The sequence below is a fragment of the Hypanus sabinus genome, chromosome 7 (genome assembly GCF_030144855.1).
Source record: "Hypanus sabinus isolate sHypSab1 chromosome 7, sHypSab1.hap1, whole genome shotgun sequence".
Taxonomy (NCBI): domain Eukaryota; kingdom Metazoa; phylum Chordata; class Chondrichthyes; order Myliobatiformes; family Dasyatidae; genus Hypanus; species Hypanus sabinus.
Window position 1 is genome coordinate 177,912,570 of NC_082712.1, and position 25,073 is coordinate 177,937,642.

General features: G+C 48.9%; 1 protein-coding gene across 1 annotated transcript in view; it reads right to left on the reverse strand.

The window, feature by feature from the left end:
* The window catches only part of LOC132397426 (F-actin-monooxygenase MICAL2-like), a 301,318-nt gene extending 279,861 nt beyond the window's left edge, over window positions 1-21,457 (reverse strand). Inside the window, exon 1 of the mRNA XM_059976210.1 lies at window positions 20,265-21,457. The gene's annotated coding sequence lies outside the window, so the exon portion shown is untranslated. The remainder of the gene's footprint in view (window positions 1-20,264) is intronic.
* Window positions 21,458-25,073: the final 3,616 nt, after the last annotated feature.

Here is a 25,073-nt window from a genome sequence, read left to right on the forward strand (position 1 = left end):
GTGAGAAGAGAGCATGGATGGGTGGTGGAGGACCTTGATGATGGATGCTGCTATCCTGCGATAGCACTCCATGTAATGTGCTCAGTGGTGGGGAGGGCTTTGCCTGTGATGGACTGAGATGCATTCAACACTTACTGTGCACTTGACCCTAGGCTAAAGAGGAGATAGGGAGGGAGGGCCGCATTGGCAAAGATGTCTGTTGAGGTGAAGAAAATTAAATTAGAAAATTAGTTTATAAGTGTCACATGTGCAGAGATACAGTGCAAAATTTGTCTTAAATACTGTTCTTGCAGATCAGATCATTACACAGAGCATCACACAGGGAAAACAGTAACAGAATACAGAATCACACACACAATGCTGGAGGAATTCAGCAGGCCAGGCAGTATGTATGGAAAAGAGTAAACAGTTGACATTTCATGCCGAGACCCAAGATGGTGCTGGGGGCATCCTGCAAGTGTCACCACACATTCCAGCATCAACATAGCACTTCATAGAAAGTATAGAAATGCAGAATATTTTTAAAATGGTCTGAAGGGTGTCGAAGCTCAGAGGGGCTTGGAAAATCACTGAAACCCAACCTGTGTGTCGAGCAGGTATGTGGGAAGGCCGATGCAAGCCAGGTTTTTTCCTCAAGAAGATCTTGAGTCCAAGAATAGCAAGGCCTTGCTAAAATTACACACAGCTCTGGTGAGACCACATCTGGAATATCACTCACCGATCTGCTCTCCCTAATGACAGAAGGCCTCACTTACAATAGAGGGAGTTCACTGAATTGTTTTTAAAATGTTATTTAGTGATACAGCATGGGAACAGGCACTTCTGGCCCAACCAGCCCATGGCACCCAATTACACCCTTGTGACTGATTAGCCTACAAACCTGGATGTTTTTGGAAAACAGAGCGCCTGGAGGAAACGTACGTAGTTACGGAGAGAATGAACAAACTCCTTACAGACAAGGTGGGGAGGGGGAAATGACCCCGTTGCCGTAATAGAGTTACGCTAACCGCCATGCTACCACACCACACCACCCCGTACGATTCCAAGAGTAAGAAGGGTCAGTCTTCACAAGCATTTAGATGAATACGTGGCCTTACAGCATTCCATGGAGACACAGGGGCAATGTTCCCTCAGGGTGCAGTGTCCAGAAGCAAGGAGAACAGATTCGACATGAGGGGCCAACCACTGGGAGTTGTATGGAGCATTTTATCACCCGTGGGTCGAGCCAAAACGTGTTAGTCTCCCAGACAGCAAGATGAGGGAGTGACGGTGACTATGGGAGTACGAGCTGAGGGACACACTGAAACGCTGGATTTACTGAGTATGCCTGCAAGAAAATGAATCTCAGGGTTGTATATGGTGACATATATGTCCTTTGATAGTACATTGAATTTTCAAGCTTTTGAATTTTGGGAGAAATAAACAAAGTTTTTTTACGCAGAGAGTGGTGAGTGCATGGAATGGGCTGCCAGTGACAGTGGTGGAGGTGGATACGATAGGGTCTTTTAAGAGGATCCTGGATAGGTACATGGAGCTTAGAAAAATAGAGGGCAGTGGGTAACCCAAGGTAATTTCTAAAGTAAGTACATGTTCGGCACAGCATTGTGGGCTGAAGGGCCTGTATTGTGCTGTAGGTTTTCTATGTTTCTATGTTCTAATGCAAGGGCTTGGTGAGGAAGGACCACATTGGACACTGAGAGCCTGTTCCTTCTGTAAACCTCTCAAACTTATTGCAGATGGAATGCTGGGCATGAAAAACTGTTGATGTAATGCAAATACTTTGGAATGAATATGGTGATAAATCACATCCAGTGAATGACATTGATGAGTGTTGTGCGATTACATTTTCAATTAACAAAGTACATTTTTAGAAAAAAAACATTCAATGCCACACAAGTTCCAACAGCCTCATTCAAGTCTTATAACTGCATTCACCATAATTTACTTGTACTCCCTGGAATTTAGAAGAATGATTGAATTTTGAAAGACCTTGATGGAGTGGATGTGGAGAGGATGTTTCCTAGACAGGGTGATTCTTGGACCAAAGTCAAGGGGTCTGATTAGAATGAAGATGAGGAGGAATTTCTTCAGGCAGAGGGTGGTGAATCTGTGGAATTTATTGCCACAGACAGCTGGGGAGGCCAAGTCACTGGGTATATTTTAAACGGTTAATAGGTTGTTAATTGCTGGGGTCACCTGTCTTGTGAAGACACTGCACAGAAGGCAGCAATGGCAAACAACTTCTGTAGAAAGATTTGCCAAGAACATGAATGGTCATGGATAGAAAAGAGACCAAGAACAACAACGTGAAGGGGGTCTCCCCCAGGTAATGATCAGACAAAAGACAGATGATTACCTACATCATACAACACAGCATATAATGATGATAATGATGAAAAGTTTATTGATTAGTAGAAGCATCAAAGGTTACGGAGAGAGAGACAGGAGAATGGGGTTGAGAGTGATAATAAATCAGCCATGATGGAATGGCAGAGAAAACTTGATAGTCTAAATGACCTAATTCTGCTTCTATGCCTTCTGGTCTGATTCTGATGAACAATCCAGTCCAAACGATGTTCTGTGGACCTAAGCAGCAGTAGGTAAAGACAAGGTCTTGGGGGAGAGGGTGCACAACAGACCATAAGATATAGGAGCAGAACTAGACCATTCAGCCCATTAAGTCTTTTCCTCGATCATGACCGATTTTTCCAATTCCATTCTCCCACCTTCTCCACATAACCTTTAAACCCTTCCTCCCCCTTAACAATCAAGAACCTATCAACCTCCACTTGGCCTCCACAGCCATCTGTTACAATGAATTCCACAGATTCACCACCCTCTGACTGAAGAGATTCCTCCTCTAAAAGGACATTCTTCTATTCTGAGGTTGTGCCTTCTGGTCCTAGATTTACCCACTATAGGAAACATCCTCTCCACATCCATTCTATCCTGGTGTTTCAATATTCAATGGGTGTCCCCATTCTTCTAAACTCTAGCAAGTACAGGCCCAGAGAAACCAAATGCTTCTCATATGTTAACCCTTTAAATTCTAGGATCATTCTTGTGAATCTCCTCTGGACCTTTTGTGTGCAACATATTGCTGCAGCTATAAAGAAGACAAGACAGTGGCTATATTTCATTAGATGTTTGAGGAGATTTAGTTTGTCAACTAAACACTCAAAAACTTCTACAAATGTACTGTAGAGAGTTTTCTGATGAGCTGCGTCACTGTCTTGTAGGGGGGGTGCTGCACAAGATTGAAATAAGTTGCAAAAACTTGTAAAGTTAGTCAGCTCTATCACGGGTACTAGCCTCTATAGTTTCCAAGACAACCTCAGGAAAGCAGCATCCATCATTAAGGATCCCCACCACCCAGGACATGCCCTCTTCACATTGTTACCATTGGGAAAGAGGTACAGAAGCCTGAAGGCACACATTGAGCGATTCAGGAACAGCTTCTTCCCCTCTGCCACCAGATTTTTGAATGGCGGTTAAACCCAAGAACACTACCTCACTCCTTTTTTTAAAATTTCTGTTATTTTACACTATTTATTGTAACTTTTTAATGGACATATATACAAACAATCTCAGTTTTTTCTCTATATTTATCTATCATGTATTTCGTTATACTACTACCATAACGTTAACAAATTTCACAATATATGCTGAAGATATTAAATCCAATTCTGATTCAGAAAGTACATTGAAACACACAGTGAAATGCATCATTTGTGCCAAATCAAATCAGCGAGAACGTGTTGCCACACTTCTGCACTAACAGTGTATGCCCACAACTCACCAGCTCACCTGTGGAATGTGGGAGGAAACCCGAGCACCCAGAGGAAACCCACACGGTCACGAAGAGAGCATATGAACTCCTTACAGACAGTGGCGGGAATTGAACCCCAATCTTACAACCGGAGCTGAAAAGCATTTGCACTAACTGCAACATTAGTATGCTTATCGAGGATTATCACCTTGTCATGCTGGAGAGGTTAGCAAGTTCCTGAGATCACTAGGGCGGTGCCATCTAGAGCTTAGCTCCTGGTAGGGTTACCCATGCTGGAAGGTCAAGAGCGATCCAACCAAGACTCCACTGGTGGACCTGGTGCCACATCACAGTGGCAGTGAAGGGTCGGTCCCCAATTGTCTTGCTATTGGACCTTGACCTTGACCCTGATCTGTCAAGGATTGTGTGATGGCTGCCCATGTATCAGCCTCCTCACATTAAACAAAGTCACACACATGCATTCTCCATTAAGCGTGCAGCACCATGCCACCCCACAGGGATTGGGGAAGACTAGTGAACTGACATCTACTATGCCATCCCTAACTCCCCCCTCAGGAAGGTGGCTGTGAGCTGCCTTCAGGAACCACTGGAGTCCTTCTGGTAAAGGTGCCCCACAGTGCTGTTGGGGAGGGAGTTTCGTGCTTTCAAACCAGTGGTGGGACGTTTCCCAGTCAAGGTGGTACCTGACAAAGGGAAATATAAGAACTACCCGGAGGATCACCGGGGTCTCCCTCTCTCCCTCTTTACTGAGAGCGTTGGAGACGAAGGGCCCGAAGCATTGTTGAGGATTCCGACCACCCATCCCACAATCTCTCTGACCCACTACCATCAGGGAGGAGACACGGGAGCATCAGCACTAGGATTGCCAGACTGGGTAACAGCTTCTCCCCTCAGGCTGGATGACAAATGAATACCCTGCCAACACCGAGGTCTCGTCACTAGGTCACGAACTGTTTACTGTTCATCTGTGCTACATGCGGCATCCATTTTGTTTCGTTTGGTTGTATATATGTATTGTGGGTGACCGTGGTCCGGAGGAACGTTGTTTCGTTGGGTTGTATATATGTATTGTGGGTGACCGTGGTCCAGAGGAACGTTGTTTCGTTGGGTTGTATATATGTATCGTGGGTGACCGTGGTCCGGAGGAACGTTGTTTCGTTGGGTTGTATATATGTATTGTGGGTGACCGTGGTCCGGAGGAACGTTGTTTCATTGGGTTGTATATATGTATTGTGGGTGACCTTGGTCCAGAGGAATGTTGTTTCGTTGGGTTGTATATATGTATTGTGGGTGACCGTGGTCCGGAGGAGTGTTGTTTCGTTGGGTTGTATATATGTATCGTGGGTGACCGTGGTCCGGAGGGACGTTGTTTCGTTGGGTTGTATATATGTATTGTGGGTGACCGTGGTCCAGAGGAATGTTGTTTCATTTGGTTGTACAGTCAGATCACAATACACTTGAACTTGAAACGTAGAAGATAGAACAGTACAGGCCATCCGGCCCACAATGTCATACCGACCTTTTAACCCTTCCCTCCTGTATAACCCTCCATTTTCCTATCATCCACGGGCCTATCTGAGAGTCTCTGAAATGGATCAGCAGGGGTGAATACCAATGCCAAGCTTTGAAGAACAGTCTGGAGCCAAAGTTCCTGCAGTTCAGTGAGCCAATGGTCTGGTTACTGTAAACACCAGATTCTGCAGATGCTGGAGATCCAGAGCAACACACAGAGAGCTGGAGGAACTCAGCGGGTCAGGCAGCGTCTATGCAGGGGAATACACAGTCAATGTTTCGGGCTGAGACCCTTCATCAGAACTGGAAAGGGAGGGGATGGGAAGCAGAATAAGGTGACGGGGGGGGGGGGGGGGAAGGAATGACAGGAAAGATGAGACCAGGTGAGGGGAAGATGGGTGAGTCGGGGTACAGGAAGGAGTACAAGCTGACAGGTGATAGGTGAGAGGAAGGGGAAGGTGGGGGAAGGGAAGAGAGAGAGAGAGCTGAGTGACTCTGGGTGAGCACATGGTCAAAGAGTGAGAGGGAAGCATAGATCAGAGGGGGAGTAGTGAAAGTGGGTCTCACTGATCTCCTGCAGAAGAAAATGGTCTAAACTTCCTCAGGGTAGGCATGCTTTCACCATGGAGCAACAACTGAGAGATTCTGCAGATACTGGGAATCCAGAGCAACACACACAAAATGCTGGAGGAACTCAGGTCAGGCAGCGTCTATGGAGGGGAATAAACAGTCAATATTCGGTGCCAAGACCCTGCCCCCTTCCTTCTCAGTCCTGATGAAGGGTCTTGTCTCAAAACGACTGACTATTCTCTCCATAGATAAACTTGGTGTCTGTTGCTCCCGTTACAGAATTTCTTTCTTTGTCTCAGGATCCCTTCTGGTTAATAAATCTTACCTAGTTTTTTTTAACAATTCCTCTTGATTTTCGCTATTTCAAAGGGGGGAAAATCAATTCCCCAAACATTTATTGAATCTCCCTGTCCCTTAAATTCTAAATTGTTTCAGCTTCATTTCCTAACATTAGGTACAGTAATGTGACACCAAGAGACTGACACCAATTCATCAGCAAGAAATCTTACTCGGTGCTGGTAGATATGCAAAAGGAATTCTTTTGAGAAACGTGAAATGAATACTGGGAGTTTGCAAGAGGCACCACACACGCACGCGAACAAGGCACGTTCCACCCTCAGTACACACTCTCATAAACAAGGCACGTTCCACCCTCAGTACACACTCTCATAAACAAACACACAACACGTCACACGGCACAATCACAACCTCACAACACACACACACACCCACAGGCACAATCACAACCTCACAACACACACACACACACACCCACAGGGCACAATCATGACCTCACAACACATGCACACAGACACAGATAGAGGCACAACACGGCACATATTCACAACCTGAATCAGAGACACATGCTCACATACACAGACACACACCCACTCCGCGATCACAACCTCACAACATACACGCAGGTTCACGAAAGTACACACACACACTAGGATCTCTGCCTCCTTCCTTTCCAGTCCTAATGGAGAGTTTCAGTGTGAAATGTCTGATTACTCCTGTCTGTGAAAGCTGCCTGACCTGCAGAGTTCTTCCAGCAGTTTGGGTGTGTTACTGTGGATTTCCAACATCTGCCGAATCTTGTGTTAACGTGCCTGGGTGCTTTGTAGCAGCATAGAATCAGAACCTTTGCTCTACACACCTGAACCCCAACACCTCTGCCCCAGAAATCTTCTTGTACCCTCCTCCCTCACAGTACTGATGAAGATTTGCAGACGGTAGACACAAACACAGTTTCTCCCCGCCCGGATTCCGTCTCCCAGGTTGAATACTTATGGCAGCTTCTGTTTTTATTTAGGAGTCAAGGTTTGTTGTTCTGGAGCCATGGACAATCCCAGCTAGTGCATGGAAAACTCGTCATATATCCCAATGGAAAACATTCCTTCTTTTCCAGTGCTGAAGGATCTCATCCCATCAACTCTGCATTGGCTTCCTGCACTGTCAGAATTGATTTTAAAGCTCTAAATGATCTGGGACTAGAGTACATCACAGAATCGCTTTCACTTTATAACCCTGCTCGAGCTCTCAGGTCGTTTTCCGTCGGTCTCTGAAATTTAAACAACCTCCTTCAAAAGATCATCGGCAGGTACGAGTTTTTGACCAATGCTCCTACACTGAAGAATTCAACACCTAAAACTATAAAGGATGCAGACACCGTTAACACCAGCTCAAAACCTATTTAACCGTGCTTCTAACCAACATCTTACGTCTTTTATTTTCTTTTTCTATTTTTTCCTATTTTCACCTTATCCCAGTGTAAAGCACCTTGAACTACGTCATCTGTATGAAGGGTGCTTGATAAAATAAAGTTACCATTATCATCCCGGTCCAAAATGTCCACTGTTTATTCATTTCCATAGATGCTGCCTGACCTGCTGAGTTCCTCCAGCATTTGCTTTTGTTACAACCGCCTCAGTGTTACTTTTACTTAAAAATTGGTTTCAGGTTTTTAAACTCCCAGATCTTTTGGGGAAATTGTCACAGCAGTAACATTCAGCATTAATCATCAATAGGAGAGCTAGGTCTCTATCACGCCCTGTTAATGAACAACTTCACAAAAGTAATGTCAGAGCACTGGTTCAAACACACTTGGAATATTGTGTTCAGTTCTGGTCTTCTCATCATAGGACGGATGTGAAGCTTTGGAGAGAATGCAGAGATGGTTTACTGCTTGGATTAGAGAGCGTATTTTATGAGGAGCTCTTGAATGAGCTAGGACACAAAGGCCAGTTCCATCATGGGCACCAGGCTCCCCAGCACTGAGGACACCTTCAAAAGGACACGCCTCAAAAAGCAGCTTCCATCATTAAGAACGCATCACCCAGGACGTGTCCTCTTCTCGTTGCTACCATCAGGAAGGGGGTACAGAAACCTGAAGACACACTCTCAACAATTCAAGAATAGCTTCTTCCCCATCTGCCATCAGATTTCTGAATGGACAATGAACCCATGTACACTACCTCACTATTTCTGCTCTTCTTTAATTTCATATAAAATTAAGTTGTATTTTCATATTTCTTATTGTCATTTATAGTTTTTTTATGTATTGCACTGTACTGCTGCCACAAAACAACACAATTCACAGCCTGTGCCAGTGATATCAAACCCAATTCTGATTTTCTCTTCGGAGTGAAGGAGAGACTTGATAGAGGTGTACAATAAGCATCAATAAAGTGGACAGCTAGACTGTTTTCCAAGGTTGAAATGGCTAATATGTGGGGGTATAATCTTAAGGTGATTGGAGGAAAGTATAGGGGGGAATTGTCAGAGCTTAAGTTTCCTTTTACACAGAGAGCGGTGGGTGTGTGGAACATCCTGCCAGGGGTGGTTCTAGAGGCAGATACACTAGGAGCATTTAAGAGATTCTTAGATAGGCATATGGATGATAGAAAAATGGTGGGCTCTGTGAGAGGGTAGGGCTAGATTGATCTTACATAGGTTAAAACTAGGTGAGAGTAAGCATTCTGCAAGGACTAGATGGCCTGTTTCCGTGCTGTAATTGTTACATGGTTAAAACGTCAGCACATTGTGGGCTGAATGGTCTGTTCTGCACTTTATTGTTCTATGTTCTAAATACAGATAACATCAGGTGAATTACAAGTTTGAAATCCCTCCCTTGTCAAACCAGTTTCTGAAAGAGTCTAAGTCAGTGACCTGGTTCAACAGTAAACTCCCTGAGGCTCTGAAACGGTTAACGAGTCATCCTGCCAAACGATAACAGTCCAACATGTGGACAAACCCAAACGGTCTCCAGAGATAAGGAGTGCTGAGCTGGCAGTTACATGAAACAATGTTTAAAAAATAAAACTGAAAGAGCGCAGAGAAAATTTATGACGACGTTGCCGGGACACGAGGTCCTGAATGGGTTAGGTCCTTACTCCCTGGCGCACAGGAGAACAAAGGGAAGCTTGATCGAGGCACATAAAATTATGAGGGGTATGGATCGGGTAAATACAAGCAGGTTTTTTTCTACTGAGGTTTGGTGGGACTACAACCAGAGGTCATGGGTAAAGGGTGAAAGGTGAAATGTTTAAGGGGAACATGAGGGGGAACTTCTTCACTCAGAGGGTGGTGAGAGTGTGGAGTGAGCTGCCAGCAGAGGTGGTGGATGTAGGTTTGAGGATAAGTACATTGATGTGAGGGGTATGGAGGGCTATTTTCCTGGTGCAAGTCGGTAGGACTGGGCAGACAATTAGTTCAGCACAGAGTAGATGGGCCGAAGAGCTGGTTTCTGAGCTGTACTGCTCTGTGATTCTAAAGTCCCAGAGCTCCTTTTCGTCTGTGAGACTAAACCCCACCTACAATTTGCAGATGATACCTTTGCAGTGGGCTGATAGCGATGAGCTGGACCACAGGAAGGGGATAGACAGTTTACTAAGCTGGTGGCACCTTTGAAGCAGAGTGGTTAACACCATCACTTTAAAGCACCAGCATTCATGGTTGTTGCTCGGTTCCCGCTGCTGTCCTGAAGAAGTTAGCATCTTCTCCCCGTGACTGCCTCTGGGTGCCCAGGTTTCCTCTCTCATTCCGAAGACAAACGGGTCAGCGTTAGCCAGTTGTGGGCGTGCTATATTGATGCCAGAAGCATGGCAACATTTGCGGGCTGCCCCCAGCACATGCTCAGACCGTGTGGGTCATCGACATACATAAGACAGATAAAGCTATTCTTTCTCTCAATGTCGACAAAACAAAAGAGCTGGTCATTGAGTTCAGAAAGTGGGGCAGTGTACGTGCTCCTGTCCATGTCACTGTGTTGAGGTTAAGTTAAAGAGAGCTTTAAGTTTCACCAGTATTCTGTCCTTATCCAACGACATTTATGTCACAGCTAGGAAACCTCACCAAAGCCTCAACTTCTCCAGGAAGCTAAAGAAATTTGGTGTGACCCAGTCACACTTTACCAACACTGCAGAAAGCATTCTGTCCAAGTGCATAGCAGCTTGGTACGGCAACTGTTCTGCCCGTGACTGGAAGAAGCTGCAGTGTTGTGGACACAGTTTAGCACATCACTCAAACCAGCCTCCCTTCCACAGTCTGTCTGCACTTCTCACTACCTCAGTAAAGCAGCCAACGCAATCAAAAACTTTACCCCCCACCCCCCAAGACATTCTCATTTCTCCCCTGTCCCATCGGGCAGAAGATATAAATGCCTGAAAGCTCGTCCCAGCGGGCTCAAGGACATCTCCTACCCCACTGTTAGGTCTACTGAATACTCCCTAGTGTGACAAACAATTCTTTAAACCTCACAATTGTTATGACCTCTATCTTTTTTTGCCTGCACTGCTCTCTCTCTGTAACGGTAACACTTCATTCTGCATTCGGGCGCTTCTGCGATCTCCTGGGGGATTTAACGTGGATGAGAGTGGAGGGAGCAGGCATGGCATTGCTGTCTGTGTCTGTGTCTGTGCACGCAGCATCAGTTCCTAATGGTGGGACATGAATCTGTGGCCTACTCCACTAATCTGCGCTCGCAGACTAGAGCACTGAGCAAGATTGAAACCAATGAGGACGAGGGATGAAAGCAGACGTTTGAGCAGTCTCTTCTCGCAGGCGGAAGGTGCTGGAGACTTGGGTCTCACAGTGCCAGGCCTGGGAGCAGCTGCCCTACAGCCATTGGGCTACTAGACGGGCTCCACTCACCTCCGTACTCAGCACACTCCACAGTGTTGGACCCCATTTCGGAGACTCTGCAGTTAATTCCCGTCTGTTTTTCTTTTACTTCTTATTCCGCGATCTGGTCGAGGTGCTTCAGCGCTGAAGTGATCCCGTGTCTGTGGCCTGCACCCACTGGCACTGTGGGGAACCGATTCCATGTCTGTAACCTGTACCCACTGGCACTGTGGGGGAACCGATTCCGTGTCTGTAACCTGTACCCACTGGCACTGTGGGGAACCGATCCAGTGTCTGTAACCTGTACCCACTGGCACTGTGGGGAACCGATCCAGTGTCTGTAGCCTGTACCCACTGGCACTGTGGGGAACCAATTCCGTGTCTGTAGCCTGTACCCACTGGCACTGTGGGGAACCGATCCCGTGTCTGTAGCCTGTACCCACTGGCACTGTGGGGAACCGATCCAGTGTCTGTAGCCTGTACCCACTGGCACTGTGGGGAACCAATTCCGTGTCTGTAGCCTGTACCCACTGGCACTGTGGGGAACCGATCCCGTGTCTGTAGCCTGTACCCACTGGCACTGTGGGGAACCGATCCCGTGGCTGTAGCCTGTACCCACTGGCACTGTGGGGAACCGATCCCGTGTCTGTGACCTGTACCCACTGGCACTGTGGGGAACCGATCCCGTGTCTGTAGCCTGTACCCACTGGCACTGTGGGGAACCGATCCCGTGTCTGTAGCCTGTACCCACTGGCACTGTGGGGAACCGATCCAGTGTCTGTAGCCTGTACCCACTGGCACTGTGGGGAACCAATTCCGTGTCTGTAGCCTGTACCCACTGGCACTGTGGGGAACCGATCCCGTGTCTGTAGCCTGTACCCACTGGCACTGTGGGGAACCGATCCCGTGGCTGTAGCCTGTACCCACTGGCACTGTGGGGAACCGATCCCGTGTCTGTGACCTGTACCCACTGGCACTGTGGGGAACCGATCCCGTGTCTGTAGCCTGTACCCACTGGCACTGTGGGGAACCGATCCCGTGTCTGTAGCCTGTACCCACTGGCACTGTGGGGAACCGATCCCGTGTCTGTAACCTGTACCCACTGGCACTGTGGGGAACCGATTCCGTGGCTGTGGCCTGTACCCACTGGCACTGTGGGGAACCGATTCCGTGTCTGTAACCTGTACCCACTGGCACTGTGGGGAACCAATTCCGTGGCTGTGGCCTGTACCCACTGGCACTGTGGGGAACCGATTCCGTGTCTGTGACCTGTACCCACTGGCACTGTGGGGAACCGATCCCGTGTCTGTGACCTGTACCCACTGGCACTGTGGGGAACCGATTCCGTGTCTGTGACCTGTACCCACTGGCACTGTGGGGAACCGATCCCGTGTCTGTGGCCTGTACCCACTGGCACTGTGGGGAACCGATCCCGTGTCTGTGGCCTGCACCCACTGGCACTGTGGGGAACCGATCCCATGTCTGTAGCCTGCACCCACTGGCACTGTGGGGAACCGATCCCGTGGCTGTAGCCTGTACCCACTGGCACTGTGGGGAACCGATCCCGTGTCTGTAACCTGTACCCACTGGCACTGTGGGGAACCGATTCCGTGTCTGTGGCCTGCACCCACTGGCACTGTGGGGAACCGATTCTGTGGCTGTGGCCTGTACCCACTGGCACTGTGGGGAACCAATTCCGTGTCTGTAGCCTGTACCCACTGGCACTGTGGGGAACCGATCCCGTGTCTGTAACCTGTACCCACTGGCACTGTGGGGAACCGATTCCGTGTCTGTGGCCTGCACCCACTGGCACTGTGGGGAACCGATCCCGTGTCTGTAGCCTGTACCCACTGGCACTGTGGGGAACCGATCCCGTGTCTGTAACCTGTACCCACTGGCACTGTGGGGAACCGATCCCGTGTCTGTAACCTGTACCCACTGGCACTGTGGGGAACCGATTCCGTGTCTGTAACCTGTACCCACTGGCACTGTGGGGAACCGATCCCGTGTCTGTAACCTGTACCCACTGGCACTGTGGGGAACCGATCCCGTGTCTGTAACCTGTACCCACTGGCACTGTGGGGAACCGATCCCGTGTCTGTAACCTGTACCCACTGGCACTGTGGGGAACCGATTCCGTGTCTGTAACCTGTACCCACTGGCACTGTGGGGAACCGATTCCGTGTCTGTGGCCTGTACCCACTGGCACTGTGGGGAACCAATTCCGTGTCTGTGGCCTGTACCCACTGGCACTGTGGGGAACCAATTCCGTGTCTGTGGCCTGTACCCACTGGCACTGTGGGGAACCGATCCCGTGTCTGTAGCCTGTACCCACTGGCACTGTGGGGAACCGATCCCGTGGCTGTGGCCTGTACCCACTGGCACTGTGGGGAACCGATCCCGTGGCTGTAGCCTGTACCCACTGGCACTGTGGGGAACCGATCCCGTGTCTGTGACCTGTACCCACTGGCACTGTGGGGAACCGATCCCGTGTCTGTAGCCTGTACCCACTGGCACTGTGGGGAACCGATCCCGTGTCTGTAGCCTGTACCCACTGGCACTGTGGGGAACCGATCCCGTGTCTGTAACCTGTACCCACTGGCACTGTGGGGAACCGATTCTGTGGCTGTGGCCTGTACCCACTGGCACTGTGGGGAACCGATCCCGTGGCTGTAGCCTGTACCCACTGGCACTGTGGGGAACCGATCCCGTGTCTGTGACCTGTACCCACTGGCACTGTGGGGAACCGATCCCGTGTCTGTAGCCTGTACCCACTGGCACTGTGGGGAACCGATCCCGTGTCTGTAGCCTGTACCCACTGGCACTGTGGGGAACCGATCCCGTGTCTGTAACCTGTACCCACTGGCACTGTGGGGAACCGATTCCGTGGCTGTGGCCTGTACCCACTGGCACTGTGGGGAACCGATTCCGTGTCTGTAACCTGTACCCACTGGCACTGTGGGGAACCAATTCCGTGGCTGTGGCCTGTACCCACTGGCACTGTGGGGAACCGATTCCGTGTCTGTGACCTGTACCCACTGGCACTGTGGGGAACCGATCCCGTGTCTGTGGCCTGCACCCACTGGCACTGTGGGGAACCGATCCCGTGTCTGTGGCCTGCACCCACTGGCACTGTGGGGAACCGATCCCGTGTCTGTGACCTGTACCCACTGGCACTGTGGGGAACCGATCCCGTGTCTGTGGCCTGCACCCACTGGCACTGTGGGGAACCGATCCAGTGTCTGTAGCCTGTACCCACTGGCACTGTGGGGAACCGATCCCATGTCTGTAGCCTGTACCCACTGGCACTGTGGGGAACCGATCCTGTGTCTGTAACCTGTACCCACTGGCACTGTGGGGAACCGATCCCGTGTCTGTAACCTGTACCCACTGGCACTGTGGGGAACCGATCCCGTGTCTGTAACCTGTACCCACTGGCACTGTGGGGAACCGATTCCGTGTCTGTGGCCTGCACCCACTGGCACTGTGGGGAACCGATTCTGTGGCTGTGGCCTGTACCCACTGGCACTGTGGGGAACCGATTCTGTGGCTGTGGCCTGTACCCACTGGCACTGTGGGGAACCGATTCTGTGTCTGTGGCCTGCACCCACTGGCACTGTGGGGAACCGATCCCGTGGCTGTGGCCTGTACCCACTGGCACTGTGGGGAACCGATCCCGTGGCTGTAGCCTGCACCCACTGGCACTGTGGGGAACCGATCCCGTGTCTGTGACCTGTACCCACTGGCACTGTGGGGAACCGATCCCGTGTCTGTAGCCTGTACCCACTGGCACTGTGGGGAACCGATTCTGTGTCTGTGGCCTGCACCCACTGGCACTGTGGGGAACCGATCCCGTGGCTGTGGCCTGTACCCACTGGCACTGTGGGGAACCAATCCCGTGGCTGTAGCCTGTACCCACTGGCACTGTGGGGAACCGATCCCGTGTCTGTGACCTGTACCCACTGGCACTGTGGGGAACCGATCCCGTGTCTGTAGCCTGTACCCACTGGCACTGTGGGGAACCGATCCTGTGTCTGTAACCTGTACCCACTGGCACTGTGGGGAACCGATTCTGTGGCTGTGGCCTGTACCCACTGGCACTGTGGGGAACCGATCCCGTGGCTGTAGCCTGTACCCACTGGCACTGTGGGGAACCGATCCCGTGTCTGTGACCTGTACCCACTGGCACTGTGGGGAACCGATCCCGTGTCTGTAGCCTGTACCCACTGGCACTGTGGGGAACCGATCCCGTGTCTGTAGCCTGTACCCACTGGCACTGTGGGGAACCGATCCCGTGTCTGTAACCTGTACCCACTGGCACTGTGGGGAACCGATTCCGTGGCTGTGGCCTGTACCCACTGGCACTGTGGGGAACCGATCCCGTGTCTGTAACCTGTACCCACTGGCACTGTGGGGAACCAATTCCGTGGCTGTGGCCTGTACCCACTGGCACTGTGGGGAACCGATTCCGTGTCTGTGACCTGTACCCACTGGCACTGTGGGGAACCGATCCCGTGTCTGTGGCCTGCACCCACTGGCACTGTGGGGAACCGATCCCGTGTCTGTGGCCTGCACCCACTGGCACTGTGGGGAACCGATCCCGTGTCTGTGACCTGTACCCACTGGCACTGTGGGGAACCGATCCCGTGTCTGTGGCCTGCACCCACTGGCACTGTGGGGAACCGATCCAGTGTCTGTAGCCTGTACCCACTGGCACTGTGGGGAACCGATCCCATGTATGTAGCCTGTACCCACTGGCACTGTGGGGAACCGATCCTGTGTCTGTAACCTGTACCCACTGGCACTGTGGGGAACCGATCCCGTGTCTGTAACCTGTACCCACTGGCACTGTGGGGAACCGATCCCGTGTCTGTAACCTGTACCCACTGGCACTGTGGGGAACCGATTCCGTGTCTGTGGCCTGCACCCACTGGCACTGTGGGGAACCGATTCTGTGGCTGTGGCCTGTACCCACTGGCACTGTGGGGAACCGATTCTGTGGCTGTGGCCTGTACCCACTGGCACTGTGGGGAACCGATTCTGTGTCTGTGGCCTGCACCCACTGGCACTGTGGGGAACCGATTCTGTGGCTGTGGCCTGTACCCACTGGCACTGTGGGGAACCGATTCTGTGTCTGTGGCCTGCACCCATCAGCAGCTCAGTGGTTATGGACTCGCTTTTGGGGTCTCTGCAGCTGCACGATTTGTTCTTTTTTTCATACATTGGGTCTTCGTGGTGTGAGCATTTTCTTTAATGGGTCCTGTCGTGTTTCTTTGTTACATAAAAACATAGAAAACCTACAGCACAATACAGGCCCTTCGGCCCACAAAGTTGTGCCAAACACAACTTAGAAATTACTAGGCTTACCTATAGCCATCTATTTTCTAAGCTCCACGTACCTCTCCAAAAGTCTCTTAAAAGACCCTATCGTATCCTCCTCCACCACCGTTGCTGGCAGCCCATTCCACACACTCACCACTCTCTGAGTAAAAAAACTTACCCCTGACATCTCCTCTGTACCTACTCCCCAGCACCTTAAACCTGTGTCTTCTTGTGGCAACCTTTTCAGCCCTGGGAAAAAGCCTCTGACAATCTACACGATCAATGTCCTTTATCATCTTATACACCTCTATCAGGTCACCTCTCATCCTCCATCACTCCAAGGAGAAAAGGTCGAGTTCACTCAACCTATTCTCACAGGGCATGCTCCCCAATCCAGGCAACATCCTTGTAAATCTCCTCTGCACCCTTTCTATGACTTCCACATCCTTCCTGTAGTGAGGCGACCAGAACTGAACACAGTTCTCCAAGTGGGGTCTAACCAGGGTCCTATATAACTGCAACTACACTTCTCAGCTCCTAAACTCAATCCCACAATTGATGAAGGCCAATACTCCATGAGCCTTCTCAACCACAGAGTCAACCTGCACAGCTGCTTTGAGTGTCCTATGGACTCGGACCCACGTTTTGCACCGTCTGCAAGAAGCTGAATCTCAAGATTGCATTCTGGATGCGTACTTTGATAACAAAGTATGGTATTTTCCCCTTGTACATTGCTGTAATGAATTGATCTGTGTGAACAGTATGCAGGACAAGTTTCTCACTAGACCTCAGTTGATGTGACAATGTACCCTGTGTGACAATATAACCAGTTTACTTCAAGCAGCATCAGCAAAAGACTCTATCTCAAGAAGCCAACGTCCATCAGTGATTTCACCATGCTCCAGAAGCTCGAAGTCCCACACCACCAGGCTCAGAAAGAGCCAACGTCCATCAGTGATTTCACCATGCTCCAGAAGCCCAAAGTCCCACAGCACCAGGCTCAGAAAGAGCCAACATCCATCAGTGATTTCACCATGCTCCAGAAGCTCGAAGTCCCACACCACCAGGCTCAGAAAGAGCCAACATCCATCAGTGATTTCACCATGCTCCAGAAGCTCGAAGTCCCACACCACCAGGCTCAGAAAGAGCCAACGTCCATCAGTGATTTCACCATGCTCCAGAAGCCCAAAGTCCCACAGCACCAGGCTCAGAAAGAGCCAACGTCCATCAGTGATTTCACCATGCTCCAGAAGCCCGAAGTCCCACACCACCAGGCTCAGAAAGAGCCAACGTCCATCAGTGATTTCACCATGCTCCAGAAGCCCGAAGTCCCACACCACCAGGCTCAGAAAGAGCCAACATCCATCAGTGATTTCACCATGCTCCAGAAGCCCGAAGTCCCACACCACCAGGCTCAGAAAGAGCTATCTCCCTTCGACCAGTACAACCCTAACACAGGAGATTCTGCCGATGCAGGAAATCCAGAGCAGCTCACACAAAATACTGGAGGAACTCAGCAGGTCAGGCAGCAACTATGACTGGAACAAACAGTTGATGTTTCCAGCCGAGACCTTTCATCAGGCACAACCCTAAACACTGCAGTTCAACAACTCTATAACTAAAGTAGTTTGTGGCATTGTGAAGGTCTGACTCTCGAAAGCAGCCCACAGGGCCAGCACCATTCTCTGTCTGCTCACTTGCCTACGAACATTGTTACCACTGCCTCCTGTGGTAGCACATTCCAGGCACCCACACTTTCTTCTTCTGAAGCCATCCCTCCTACTCACCAGAGTCCTACATCCTGGGCCAATAGAAGGTATACAGCTTTGTCCGTCTTTTAGACAAAGATCCTTTCCCACCCAGGGATGAGGTCTGCGGAGCTTCTGCTGGTGTTTCTGTAGCTCTGTGTTTTGACAGGATGGGGGTTGCTGGTCCCATGCCCAACCCTCCTTTCAAAATCAGGTTTAGAACTGTCCATGATGGAGTTCCACCATTCTGTGTATAAAAAAATCTTGGCCGTCATATCTCCCTCAAACTTTTCCCTTCTTACTTTGTTCCTATGCTCTCTGCTATTTGACATTCCCATCCCAGGGAACACTACAAATTCAAAATTTCTTTTAAGCATCCTCTGGTTAGGTTTTGTTCATTGGGGACTTCAGGAAGGGGAAGTCACGGCTATATACACCAGTCCTCAACGAGGGATCAGAAGTGGAAAGAATGAGCAATCTCTGAAGATCTATCCTGGGCCCAGCATATTGATGCAATTACAAAGGCAGATCAACAGTGACTGTATTTCATTAGGAGTTTGTGGAGAATTGATATGTCACCAGATTCTAGCAGATTTCTACAGATGAACCATGGAGAGTGTTCTAATTGGTTTCATCATCGTCTGGTATGGAGGGGCCACTGCACACGATTGGAAAAAAGCTTCAGAAAGTTGTAAACTCAGCCAGCTCCATCACGGGCACTAGCCTCCCCAGCATCGAGGACATCTTCAAGAGGTGATGCCTCAAAAAGGCAGCGTCCATCATTAAGGACCCCCATTGCCCAGGCCATGCCCTCTTCTCACTGCCATCAGGGAGGAGGTACAGGAGTCTGAAGACAGACACTCAATGATTCAGGAACAGCTTCCTCCCCTTCACCATCAGATTTCTGACTGGACAATGAACCCATCAACACTACCTCATGATTTTACTTATTAATTTAATGTTTTAATATATATTTCTTAAATTATGTATTGCAGTGTACTGCCGCCACAAACCAGCAAACTTCACGACACGTGCTGGTAACGTGAAACCTGATTCTAACATGTCACTGTACCCCACACAGCCCACTGTGATCTCTCTACAGCGAAGAGGCACACGGTGGGCGCCACGCGAGTGTGGACTGGCGAAGTGGAACCACCCATCGCCTGAGGATCTCCGCAGCGTCACCAAACACAGAGAAACCCCTCAGCAAAATGTCAGAACCGCCTGTTATCCACGGGATGGTGAACTGCCCTTCAAAAGCCCACTCACAGACCACCAAGCCGGGCTACTCGGTCACTTCACTCTTGTTGGGAGCCTCACTGTAAACGTGTTGATTGCAAAGTATATTGGCATGCTCGAACAGGATGAGGCAGGTGCTACAGAAACCCAGATTCCTCCTTTAATTTCCATTACAGCAACTACTGCCCCTTCATCCCTCCTTTTCTTTTTTCTCCTTTCTTCTCTTCCCTCCCCTCTGCCTCCCAAAATCTCCCTCTCCCTCTCTCACCCCTACAGACAGACAGACATACTTTATTGATCCCGCGGGAAATTGGGTTTCGTTACAGCCGCACCAACCAAGAATCGTGTAGAAATATAGCAACATAAAACCATAAATAATTAAATAATGATAAGTTAATCATGCCAAGTGGAAATAAGTCCAGGACCAGCCTATTGGCTCAGGGTGTCTGACACTCCGAGGGAGGAGTTGTAACCTCCTACCTCCCTCCCATCCCCTCACCCCTTCTCACACCCCTCCCTACCCCTCACCTCCTCACCCCTTCTCACACTTCTCCCTCTCACCCCCTCCCTACCCTCACCTCACCCCTTCTTACACTTCTCCCTTTCACCCCTACCTCCCCCCCCCACACCGTCTCTCTTGCCCTCACCCCCCCCCACCCACTCCCGCCTCTCCCCTGCCTTTCCTCCCTCTCCCTCTCTCACGCACTGTCTGGAAAAGACCCCACGGCTCTATTTTATTAATAGCCACACACACAAATAGTTGTGCTGAGTTGCTTGTTACTGTGAGGGTTAATCATTAAACGGCAACACTTCAAATGGTAAAACGAAGCCGGGCACAGAGTGACAGGGACACCCGACACAACCCGGAAACTCCAGAACTCCGCGCTCCCTCACCATTAGCACTCGGCACGGGCAGAGAGCTTGGCTGACACTTGTCGGCAGACGGTTGTGTCCGTACTTACAGAACCGCTGGGGTCCCTGTCGCTCGGATTGAGGGAGTTCGGGTGCTAACGACAGTCAGTTCTCCAGCTCGCACAAACAAGAGGCCGGTCGCCCGGTTCCTCCCATCTGTGCTCGCCGGGGTGGGTCTGATCCGGCTGCCGATGGCCAATCACACGGTAGGGAGAATCGTTAAGGAGTTTCACTTCACCAGCCCTCCAAATACAAACCCGTTTCACAACGAGCACCTCTTCGCCGTTTCCATTCGGCTGGCTGCCCACGCTGAAACTCTCCCTTCAGGGACAACCCCCGCTTGGACTGAGACCGGGAAGCTGCCGCCGATGAGGAAACAAGACAAAGGAACAGAAGCCGGCCATTCGGCCATCACCTGCTTCGCTATTCCATCCCGGCTGACTTACTATCCCCCTTCTCCCCGAAATCTTTGACACCCTGACTAATCAAGGACCTGTGAACCTCCGCTTTAAGTAGATCTAAAGACTTGGCCTCCACACCGTCTGTGGCAAGGAATCCAGGGATGGATTCACCACACTCTGGCTAAATGTATTCCACCTCATCTCGTTCTAAAAGGACGTCCCTCTATCCCTGGAGTTCCCAACCTGGGGTCCATGGACCCCTTGCTTAATAGTATTGGTCCATGGCATAAAGAAGGTTGGGAGCCCTGACCTATTCCAAGGCTGTGCCCTCCGGTCCTAAGCTCCCCCACCTCAGAAACATCTTCTCCACGTCCACTCTATCCCTTCTTTCTTTCTTAAGTCGACTCAGGCCTTGGGGGCCGGCATCGGGGCATGATGACGGACTCGCCACTCCTCTCTCCCTCATCAGTGTGTTCAGCTCATCTACGTTATCCACACCACTATCTTCGAGGAGCGTGTTGACCATAGTCTTGGGAGGGCGCCCAGGGTTCATCCTCCCATGCTTGGGCTCCCATGTGATGACTAGGCTGGCAGGGAGCTCAGGGTGGCGTAGACGGTGCCCCGCTAGACTATGGAGGTCGAACTCTATCCCAGCCTTTCAATATTCAATAGATATCAATGAGATCCCCTCGCATTCTTCTATTCTCCATTGAGTACAGGCCTAGAGCTATCAAACGTTTCTCATACATGAATCCTTTCATTTCTGGAATGATTCTGGTGAACTTCCTCTGGACCCTCCCCAGCCACACTTCTTGCAGGCTCTCCGTGTCCCTGGGTGTCATGTTCTGTCGATTAATGGTGTATGACTCACATAATGCTGGTGGAACATAGCAGGCCAAGCAACATCTGTAGGAAGAACCATTGTCAATGTTTCAGGCCGAGACCCTTCGTCAGGACTGACTGAAAGACTCTTTCTTGAATTTCCAGCATCTGCAGATTTCCTCGTGTAATGATGTTGTTCTGGAACCACGTTTCTGCAAGAACAAGGACATAACATTTCCTCTTCACGTGCTAGTATAGCCCCAGCGGAACCCTATCACTGAACTGTTCCCACAACCTATGGATTCATTTCAGGCACTCGTCATCTCATGTCCTGGATATTTATTGCTGATTTATTTATTCTCTCTTTTGTATTTGCAGTTTGTTGTCTTTTGTACACTGGTTCTTTGACTGTTGGATTCTGCCTTTCAATGATTCTATTGAGCTTCTACTGTGAATGCCCGCAGCAGAACGGATCTCAGGGTTGAAGACGATTCCATGTACTGTATGTTTTTAGACAATGAATACAGGTCTTGGAACAGCATGGGGAAGGGTCCTCCAACCCAACTGGTCCATACTGACTCAGTTGCCCATCCAAGCTCATCCCATTTGTCTACACTTATCCCTCTAAACCTTTCCTATCCATGTACCTGTCCAAAATTTTTTTTACATGTTGTTATTGTTGCCAAATCAACCACTTCCTCTGGCAAGACACACAAAATGCTGGAGGAATCCGGCAGGCCAGGCAGCATCGATGGAAAAGTGTATGGTCAACGTTTCAGGCTGAGACCCTTTAGCAGGACCCTAGGTTTGTGTTTCTCCGGCATTTTGTGTGTGTTGCTTTGGATTTCCAGCATCTGCAGATTCCCTCAGGTTTGTGACACTTCCCCGGCAACTCGTTCCAAAAAGGGATCACTATCTGTGTGAAAAACTGAACCCTGGGTCGCATTTCGTCTCGGCATAAACCTGGGCAGCACTGTTGAGTCGTGGTCAGAACGTGGTCCGTACAGCACAGTATCAGGCCCTTTGGCCCACAATGTTGTGCCGATCCAATTAAATTAGTCGTCAAATGGACAACCGAACTAATCCCTTCTGCCTACACAATGGCCAAGTCAAGTTTATTGTCATTTAACTACATATGTGTCTACCGAATATAGAAACGAGACAATGTTTCTCCAGCCAGGGCGTAGAGCACATAAAACACATAACATGTGAAAACTTATGAAGGTAGGGATAAAATTTACAGATGAATCACTCATAAATAACGAACAAAAATGCATTAATATTCAATATTATAAGGTTCAGAACAAATTAACCTGGGATACTTCGAGTATGATGTGGCAGAGTTCAGAAGCCCAGTGGCCTGGGGCTTCTCACCCTGACTGTTCTTGTTTTTATGCATCGGAGTCTCCTGCCTGATGGTAAAAAGTCAAAGAGGATGCTGGATGGATGGGTGGGATACTTACTAATACAAAGTGCCCTGTGTACGCAGCGCTCCTGATAAATATCCCAATGGATGGTAGGTAAATTCTTCCATTTTCATCACATTCACGTGCCTATGCAAGCATCTCCTAAAAGCCGCTAATGTATCTGCGTCTACCACCACCCAATATGTAGATCCCTGCTTCTTTGATTATGTACCTGCAATATACTTGGCAACGGTCACTCTAATATTTTTCTCTGTGGTCCTGTATGGCCACAAGGAACCCCTCAGTTTCTGGGAAGATGTCTCCAGCTCTGAGACAGGCATTCGACACTTCCGTGCTAACATCGAGTCTGCTCCGATCGCGGGGATGTCTTCCATGGAGGGTCACACTCTTCTATTGGTTAACTTTTCCTTGTGCACTGATAATTTCTTCATTTTCCTGGGTTGTGCTCTCGTTTAAGTTTGGGGGTGTATACAGCTTATCAGAATTGTCTGTGCTCACGTGAAGTGCTGAATCCTGTTTTGTTGATGAAGATATATTCTTAGAAATTTTATCTGATGCTTGTGTAAATTTTTATGTTATTCCTCTTCATCATCATCATTATTATTACAGCCCAGAGTCGGAGACCAATTCCCAGAGGCAATACAAAACCAGGTGGTTAACACAAAAATATTCAACAATGCGTAATAAAAGATCAACAAATTCAAGATGATAAATATAGAAAATGCCAAGAGAAACCAGAAACAACCCAACACATTACGGGATCCTGCAGTAATTTAACTCAATCTGATTACTCACACAAGCACAATCAAATGGCAAATATCATTCAGCAAAATCTTACTTTAAAATACAAACTCATAAAAACCACCATACCTCACTATAAACACAAGCCTGGTCCCGTTTTAGAGTCAGAGTCCTGGAGATTATATTATGACTGATACATTATTCCAGATAGGACAATCCATAATAACTGGCCGGATATAATATTCCCAGGACAAACAAGCAAGAACAACTTACTTAATAGATATAAGTGTGAGGTGCTACATTTTGGTAGGACTAATCAAAATAGGACATACATGGTAAATGGTAGGGCATTGAAGAATGCAGTAGAACAGAGTGATCTAGGAATAAAGGTGCATAGTTCCCTGAAGATGGAATCTCATGTGGATAGGGTGATGAACAAAGCTTTTGGTATGCTGGCCTTCATAAATCAGAGAATTGAGTATACGAGTTGGGATGTAATGTTAAAATTGTACAAGGCATTGTTGAGGGCAAATTTGGAATATCATGAACAGTTCTGGTCACCGAATTATAGGAAAGATGTCAACAAAATAGAGAGAGTACAGAGAAGATTTACTAGAATGTTACCTGGGTTTCAACACCTAAGTTACAGAGAAAGGTTGAACAAGTTAGGTCTTTATTCTTTGGAATGTAGAAGGTTGAGGGGGGACTTGATAGAGGTATTTAAAATTATGAGGGAGATAGATAGAGTTGACGTGGATAGGCTTTTTCCATTGAGAGTAGGGGAGATTCAAACAAGAGGACATGAGTTGAGAGTTAGGGGGCAAAAATTTAAGGGTAACACAGGGGAGAATTTCTTCACTCAGGGAGTGGTAGCTGTGTGGATCGAGCTTCCAGTAGAAGTGGTAGAGGCAGGTTAGATATTGTCATTTAAAGTAAAATTGGATAGGTATATGGACAGGAAAGGAATGGAGGTTTATGGGATGAGTGCAGGTAGGTGGGACTAGGTGAGAGTAAGTGTTCGGCACGGACTAGAAGGGCTGAGATGGCCTGTTTCCATGCTGTAATTGTTATATAGTTATATAGTCATTCCAAACACACATAACATACAGAAATCAGTAAGTGAAAAACAATGGAAATATGCTGAATTAAAAGTGGAAATTGAAAGACTATGCAACATGAACTATTGTCCCGATCGTAATATCTACAACGGGTATCAGCCCAAAGTTACTACACAACAACATTAAACAATCAGACCCACACAGCAATATTTAAGTAAATCTTCAGGAAGTCACAATACTAAAGACCACTAGAATAGTCCAACTGTCCCTAGCAATTGAAAAATGAGTGTGCTTGAGCTGAGAAAAAATAAATAACAATAAAAAAATTGTTGATGACGCTAAGTCATGAGTGGAAAAGCAAATTGTACAGAGGATGTGGAGAGTCTGCAGAGGGATATAGATAGGTTCAG